Source organism: Nipponia nippon, unplaced genomic scaffold (assembly GCF_047370975.1).
Source record: "Nipponia nippon isolate SJK-2023a ecotype South Korea unplaced genomic scaffold, ASM4737097v1 scaffold_8, whole genome shotgun sequence".
Classification (NCBI taxonomy): Eukaryota; Metazoa; Chordata; class Aves; order Pelecaniformes; family Threskiornithidae; genus Nipponia; species Nipponia nippon.
The window spans coordinates 49,983,357-49,991,611 of NW_028262402.1; positions in this window are offsets into that span (position 1 = coordinate 49,983,357).

The window sequence follows — 8,255 nt, forward strand, 5'->3', positions numbered from 1 at the left end:
ACCTGCCCTATGGTCCTGTATCTAGTATGCAGAAAGTGGGAAGTAACATACAGAAGTTAGCATTCAGTTGAAGATGAACTGCTTATATTTGATTACATATATCTACGAATATGAAGACAATCATTTAGAACACCTTTAAAGATATTAAATTTCTCTGTCATCAAGCTCATCCTCACTAAAGCCTATTGAACTACTGCCATGTGGGAATTTCTTTTTGTAGTACTTGGAAACCTAGTACCCATCTGTAGGCAGACATTAAAGTTCTCCTAGCTTTCTTTTCCATTACATAATTAATCAGCACTCGAAGTTAAGTTGAAAAAGAGTTTTTCAGCAGACAGCCTGCAAAAAATAGCATATCAAGAGTCTTTGTCAAAGTGTGCATAGTCATCAGTGACTGAAAGATTGTAGTAGGAAACAGACCTTTAAAGAGTGCCTCAAATGGACAAGCTCTTGGGTTAAGTAACTCTTACTGTGTTGAAATAGAAAAATTAGTTCCAGTAATGTATCTGACCAGTACAGTAGTGGTATGTGTGGGTGCCAGTCTCTCTGGGATATAAGTTGACTTTGATGAATGGTAGCTCAGGGCAGGAGGAAAAAGTGGAGACGAAGATGCAGCAGAGGACTAGAAAACCTTAAAAATTATAACTCTCTTAATCTAGACAAAGACAGAAGCCAATGCAAAAGCAACCAAACAACCTCTCCCTTAAAAAAAAAAATGAAAGAAAAAGGAAAAAAGAAAAAATGAGGTGCCAATTTATAAGACATTGTAAACATTTGGGATGAGATTCTGCTTGGTTAAATTTAGTTATACAACTCGAACTTACATCTGAGCTAGAAGTCAAAACTCCCTTTCCCATCAGTGGAGAAAAACATACATGTTTACCGTGTGATTTATTTCATCCTAAAGCGGAAATCTAAAACCTGTTAAAGGACTCAGGTGGCTAGTTCCAATGCAGACATCTAAAGCTAAGTGAGAAGTATTCCATTCTTTATTGGTGTAAGGGTGTCCTTACTGTGCTGTTCTGCAGGAAGAGGAAGATGAGTCAGGAGAAAAGAAGGTTTTTTTTCAGATTCAAGTTCAGGAGATGCGATATTTATGATCTTGTTTTCATGAGAATGTTGTATTGGGAGATTGATCACTATAGCTTCTTTAGCTTAACAGAATCATAGTTGCATGTATTGACTCTTGAAAGAAGGAGACAGCCTGAAAAGAAGTGTAAAAGCAGCGTGGAAATTTGTAATGAGGAGGGACAGATCTTGGACTGGAAACAGCGGTACTTGGAATGTGGTTTGACACAGTGAGAAGTTGCTCTGCTGGCATCAAAACCTCTGCCTAAGCAAGAAGCATCCTCCCTCTTGGATGCTGTGAGGTGTCTGCATCCAGCTAGTGGACTGCTAATACAGGCTGCAACAGCACGTACCCACACTTGGGGTGTCCAAATACATGAAGTTGTGGGGTGCTTTCGCACTGGTGTGTGATTCAGTGGGTTGTCAGAAGCCGGGCAGATACACAGAAAGCTAGAGCACCCACACCTCTAGCAGGAGATACGTAAGGAGGGGAACCAATGCTCCCAAATGAGGGGTGTGTGCTTGTAACTAGCCACAGGTCCCGTGAGAAAGAGATGCGCGCAGGCAACTGTGTTCATGTGTGTGTGATTAGAGCTTTTTTTTGGGGGGGGGGTGTTGTAGGTGGTTGGTTTTGTATGTTTTATTATAAACATTTCATATGCATCTAATATTGTGATTTATTAGCATTTTGTATGCATCTAATATTGTGGTTTACTTGTATTTCTGAGTCTTAAATATACAGTTCACTGATTGGTGGTTAATTACATGTTGATAATAAATTGCTTCAATTCTGATTTTGGTGGAAACTGACCAGTTTTTCCCTGTGATAATGTATCATGTTTAGCAGAAGAACTCTGAGGTCAGTATACTGTTACTGCTGCCGTGCTGTAAGCACAGCTGTGGAGTACAGCACCACGGAAGAGGAAGGACAATTTTCTGCTGTAGAGTAATAGCAAAGTTAATAGCTAGGTGATAAATAAGGTTTTGATTTATGGTGAGATCTTGCCAGTCTCTGAAATGTCTACCATTGAAACTTTTAAAATTTTGCCTATAGATACAATGAAAATATCAAATAAGGGTCTTAGTTTTGTATCAGTTAACTTACAGTAGTTCTTGAGGGATAGAGAAGAATCATTCTAAAAGTAGGAGCTTGATTAAGAAGCATAACTCAGGAAAGCAAGGGCATAGTTCATTCATTATGACTTGAGTAAAAAGCGAAGTAGAATAAGCATTACTGATGGTAATTAATAATGCACCAAGAACATTTCCTGTGAGACGCTATGTGAAGTGCTGCATTCTAGAGTTTTGTGATGAACTGATTCTTCAAAGACAAATTCTTGATTAAAACCTTGGAAATAAAAGAGATAGATAAAGGAGTAATAGTTGGAATCAATTTTCCTTTAGTTAGACGACATAATTAAGATATGTTTCAGTATTTCTAACCATTTCTAGAGTTTGTATCAAGTTCATAGGCTTTAGTTTTTAAAATGTTATGACATTTTTAATTGACTTAAAGCTTTAAACTTCCCATTTGAGATATGTGAATATGTGTGAATAGATTTTGATCTTAAAGAACTTTGGTAAAAAGCCCTGAAGTCATGTGTACAGTAAGCCAAGACTGTGATCTGTGTTGAGACTTTTAACAGACTTTGAAGAAATAAGGCATTGTTGTATCCATAGTTGTGAACCACAGTTGTGCAATCCTTAAATAGTTAAATTTTAGCGATTAAGACATTCTTTGCAAGATTGCATCTTAATTTTCTTCTTCATGTTGCCTCATGCTGCAGTTTTATCATTTCGGTTTTAGTTCTTACAAAGATACTGGCGTGTCTTGAAGAGAACATTTTTCTTTACTTCTAAAGGAAGCAATTGAAATGTGATATTAAGTAGATTGCATAAAGACTCTAGCTGGTGGCCTTAGCAACCCTTATGAAAACTCACATTTTCATGCAAAAAGTAGTTTTTTCTTCTTTTCTTTCTGATCACTCAGATGTAGTGTTGCATCAGTGCAGAACAGTTAAGTATTATAGTCACTGGTATTATATGGCAAGAATATATCCTGTCTAGACGCTGTCAGAGTCCTGTTTGGATTTCTGTGTACTGAATGCAGACAGGACATCAGGCTGTCAGCTCTGTAGCTCATTTTATTCCTTGTACCTAAGGGACAGTTTTAAATATAAACGTGTTTATGTGTTATTTTATTTAATCAGAGATGGGGAGGTTGGCCAGCCCTTTAGTGATATGGACTCTTCAATTTTGTCTATGTCATAATGACTACATGAGTTTCTAACATTAGGCAGGCATAGTTCTCTTTTTTTGTGTACAGAAAATCAGGATTTCCTGAGACACTCCTGCCTAGCCATGCTAATATTTTATAAAAAGAAGGATATAATGTTCCTGACAGAGAAAATAATTGGCATTAAGGAGTCCTGGGTTGTTGTTTGATATCCTAATATGTTTGTGAAGCACTTTGAAATCTCGCTAGAAAATATACTAATATGTACAGCAAAGTATCCCTATTTGTTAGATAATCATTATTCATAATGAGTAATCAGATCCAACATACTTTTTCATCTGTTTATTTACTCTTTCTACATTCAGGTCATAAACACCATTCAGTGAGACTAGCAGCTCAACAGAATGAGAAATGGTAAATTTAAAAGGACAGCTTAGGGAACCCAAGCAAATGCCTGACTCTGCTCATGGCTCAGAAAGCTACAAGGTATATGGACTCTTAATTAGTGACTTTGAGAGGCATTAACTCTTCTGTTCCTTTGTAACCACACACAGAAGCCTACATTTCTAAAGCTGTAGAGTGGATACAGAGTTATAATTTGTTTGACTGAGTAATTGATTTATTGCTGTAGTACCTCTTCCAAAAGCTCCATTTTTCCATTTTTACTAATGTCTGGTGGTAGCTTACCTTAACAGAGCAGTGCTTACACAGTTAATTTCACGTTTAGGAACGCCTTCTGTAGTGCCAGACCATCACCAGAATATTCTGACACAGCTTCTCCCCGTAGACAGTACTAATGTGATGGTTGTACTTGTCAGGCTTATTGCAATTATTCTATTTTAATTTTTTTTTCTTGAGGCTACATGAATTTTAACATTCATATGAAGTGAAAACTATTTTTATCCTTTTATCTGATCTCATTTATCTTCCCATTACACAATATTTATTATTAAGATCTCTTCAAATTTGGTCATGGGTATTTCAGTTATGTTGTGTTGCAGATTTAGCACTTTCACACTGTGTCATGCTCCTCCCCTGTCTGTATAAATTGATAGCACTGTGAAGTCTTTGGATTTCATAATGTTCACACAAACACAGATCCTCTGAGTGTTTGTGTTGTTTGCTTTGTGTTGTCTCCTTTCCCAAAATAGCTAATATGTAAGCACCTGAAAATGTGGTACTGAGAGGAATAATGCTTAGAATTTTTAACTTTTGTTTTGTTTAATAGCCTGTGTAATTATTTGCTTGTTTACCGATTTGTTTCATATAATCTTGCATACCAACTGATCTAGGCTTCTGTGACCAATTTTGTGGTTCGGATTTCTGGGTACTTTGGGGATATTTTTGGAGAAAGTGGCTTTACTTGGGGAAGTATGTGAAACTTCAAAAAGAACTTTTCCAGCAAACATGTTGTACCACATTTTTAAAATGGAGAAAAGTGACTGAAGAAGGGAAGTGATGGTGTCCACAAGAAATGATTCAGTGAAATAAATAGAGGCTTGGTTGAGAGGAAGTTTTGCCCATTTGGAGGTGCTGACTACAAGATAAACAAGAAAGAATTTGATAGAAAGGTCCTCCACTGAGGATAGGATGATGTTGTTTTTCTTCAAATGTGCTGAGTGCTCATGTTCTTTCAAAAGCAGCAGAAGCTGCAAGTCTTCAGTACGTGTGGAGCCGAACAGTACATGTGAACTTGCTTGTCAGTTGGTGTTATTGGATACTTGGAAATGTTTACTAGTCACAAGCCATTCCTTTCCTTCGCTCATGTAGATATTCTACACTCTTTAGCTTAACAAATAGCTAGTCTTAAAGTCTTGTGTGAAGGAACTGTAACTTCCAGAGCTTGGCCAGTAAGATTCTTAGGGATTCCAATGCTTTTCATCAGGAGTAAGGTTAGCTAGCCCAGTGACGTTCAGCCTAATTGTTTTCCAAGATCCTGTTAGGTTCTCTGGTTATGAGCAAGATCTCTGCTGATAAAAATACCTGTAGTGGAGCAACTGGCTGTGCGAACAGCCAACAACATACAGCTGGCTGTGACAACGTACAGCAACTGTCTGTGACAAGACTCAGACCCAGGATTCTTTTTCCTTCTAAATTGATGTCATTGCTGGGCATTTTTTAATTGTTTCTGTCCAATTCCTCAACAAAAGAATGATGGGAAAAGGTGCTATGTTCTTCACATTTTTTTTTTCAACAGAGCAGTTTTACTCAACAGAGCATTTTATACTCATTTTACTTATAACAGTAAATGAAAAAATAATTTCAGCTATTTGGGCTTCCAAAAGAAATGCAGTTGTATGTATGTAAAGGCATATTTTGCTGAAGAGATGTTTTTGATAGAAAACATGCCTGTTTTCTAGCAGGAACAGCTGCAATATGAAAGGTAGGAAGGAGGGGGAAATGTGCTGTAAAATTCATACAGTTTGAAAGGCAGTGATATAAGCTCTATAAAAAGGTAAATTTTAAAATACAGTATGTCCTGCAATGTCATGAGGAGATGCAAACTTCTAATCATTGCTACAAGTAGTGCACATGTGATATAAAACAGGAGGAGGAAGACAGATAAAGGTGTGATGAGTCCTTTCTGTTTGTTTCTTTACTTCTTCCATTAACCTCTCCAGCTCCTCCCTTGAACATAGTTCTGTAGCATGACTGTTTGCAATTAGCTTTTTGCTGCCAGTGCTTTTGTGACATTTGTTATATTCACCAATACTGAGTTCACTGTAAAATGAACTCTCTTACCACTGCATTTGAATGTGTATTGAATATTATCATCACATTCATGCCTAATCCTGTGTGTCCTTCCTCCTTGGAGGCTGCAGGAACCTTTTTTATTTCTTGAAGTTGGATTTTAGAATACTCAGTACCCCTCACAAGCCACACAGGATCTCACTGGATCTGACTTATTAATAATGTTTTCAACAGCTGCCCAAATAATGTTGGCCAGCAAATGAGCAATGTCAGTTCCTACTTCTACCTAACAATATAAGAATCTCCTAGCTATCTAAATTAAGGCTATGTCTTAGTAGTAAATGAAAACCTCTCCCAGGCGCTGGGGCTAACTGGCAGATAATGCCAGGCACATGTGTTAGTAAACTCTCTTATCCTCCAAAACCAGGGTGGCTGTGTACATACTGCCTTTTAGGAATAGTTCCAGGAACACCGTGCCTCCCAAACCATGCTCATGAATTATTTGGGAGAGGTATGTGTCAAAATTGTTTTAGGGAATATTTTAGGAATTTGCTTGTACAGACAAGTATGTTCTAGTGTTCAGGGATATTTCTGGATGTTGTTTAGTTCAGTACTATAGACATAATCTTCAACAGAGTCTGAAAATCACAATATTTGGAAGAAATAAAAGGGTAACAAACAGTTCCCCTTGGGGAACTAGGGGGGGTGACAGTGTACCAGAAATCAGCAGAAATATATTTCAGTATGCACATTCTGAATTCTCTGTATGTTCTTTAACATTAGATAGATATTTGAGGTGAGGACTGATTCTTTGCAGGAAAACCTGAATTAATCTCACAAATGGTGGGGCTTGTTGCAGGCCTTACAAAGTGCAGTTTTATAGCCAATATATGTATATAATGTGAAAATGAACAATAGTGATAGTCCTCTGTGGCCCTAAAGCTTAAATGCAGATTACAAGTTAAGGATTCTTTACTAAGGGAAACTTACAGAAGGCAAAGGATGCATGAAACTCTGGAGCTGAACCTGTGTAACTCCTAAGTGTCCTTTCAAGGTATGACTTGTAGACATTTGCATAGCACTCCCTTCCTATGGCTCCTGGGACAGTTATGACAGGAGCAGATTCTTCTTCAGCAGTCAGTTTTGCACATACTCATCATTCTTAGATATTAATAAACTCCAGCTTTAGTAAAGGTGAACTGTGGGCTATGTCCACAATGACCTGAGGCAGAGAGAAATAGACTCAAATTCCTGTTTTATGCATTGCTGTATTAGGCTACAAAAGCAGAAGACCATCCCTACAAGCTGCATATTCAAAATATTTTCTCAAACCAATGAATGAAACCACCTTGCAAATGGGAGAAGCTGATAGGACTAGGAGATAGTAACCACTATCCAGCAAAGCACAGCTAAAGGAGTACCTTCTGACCAAGCAGCTGAAATAATGTATAAGAGATGAGAAATTGGAATCAACTAAAATATAATCTGAAATTTTGAAGGTCTGTAAGTGGAAGTTGGAAACTGAGCTAGAAGTTTTTCAAAGCCATGATACCATCAAGCTCAATAAGATACTAGCCTATTCCTTAAGTTGATGAAAGTCTTTCTAACTGGACTCTTTAAGATTGAAGCTTTTTTCACTCAGTGAATTTGAGAGAAGGCTTAAGAGCAGATATACATATGCCAAGCACTGTGGTGCTTTCAGTCTCCATCATCTCTTCTGGCTGTTACCAAAAGATAATGTAATATTGTCTTGGACGTAGACCTGGACGTAGCCTCCTGGAAGTGTAACCCTGGATGTTTTAAGTGTGTTTTGGCATAGAGTGAAATTAAGAAATATAACAGTTACATGGTTTCCTGTTAGAGCACCCTTGTTTAATAATTGCTGCTACAGTGGAGTAAAGAAGTCTGTTGTATTCTGGGATTGGCAATTATTCAACACCTTGGAAGAATGTTTTATCCTTGCTTGATAGCATATTTAGGATTGTCCATTACTACATCTTAATGAAAAACAGGAGCATTCAGTTTTTAGGAGAATGACTTTGTTCTTACAGTCACTTGATATTTGTATATGGATTTTTTTTAGGTACATTTAGATATATCTGCTTTCTCGCAATAACTGGAGCAATTCCTAAAGGCCCATATTGTGAGGCTTTTTCTGTAAGGAAACAGCATTTCATGTTCCAAAGAACCTCTGGTCTAAGACCACACACCAAATAGACACTGAAAGGTTCTCTTCTTCCGTATCAAAATGAACACCAAA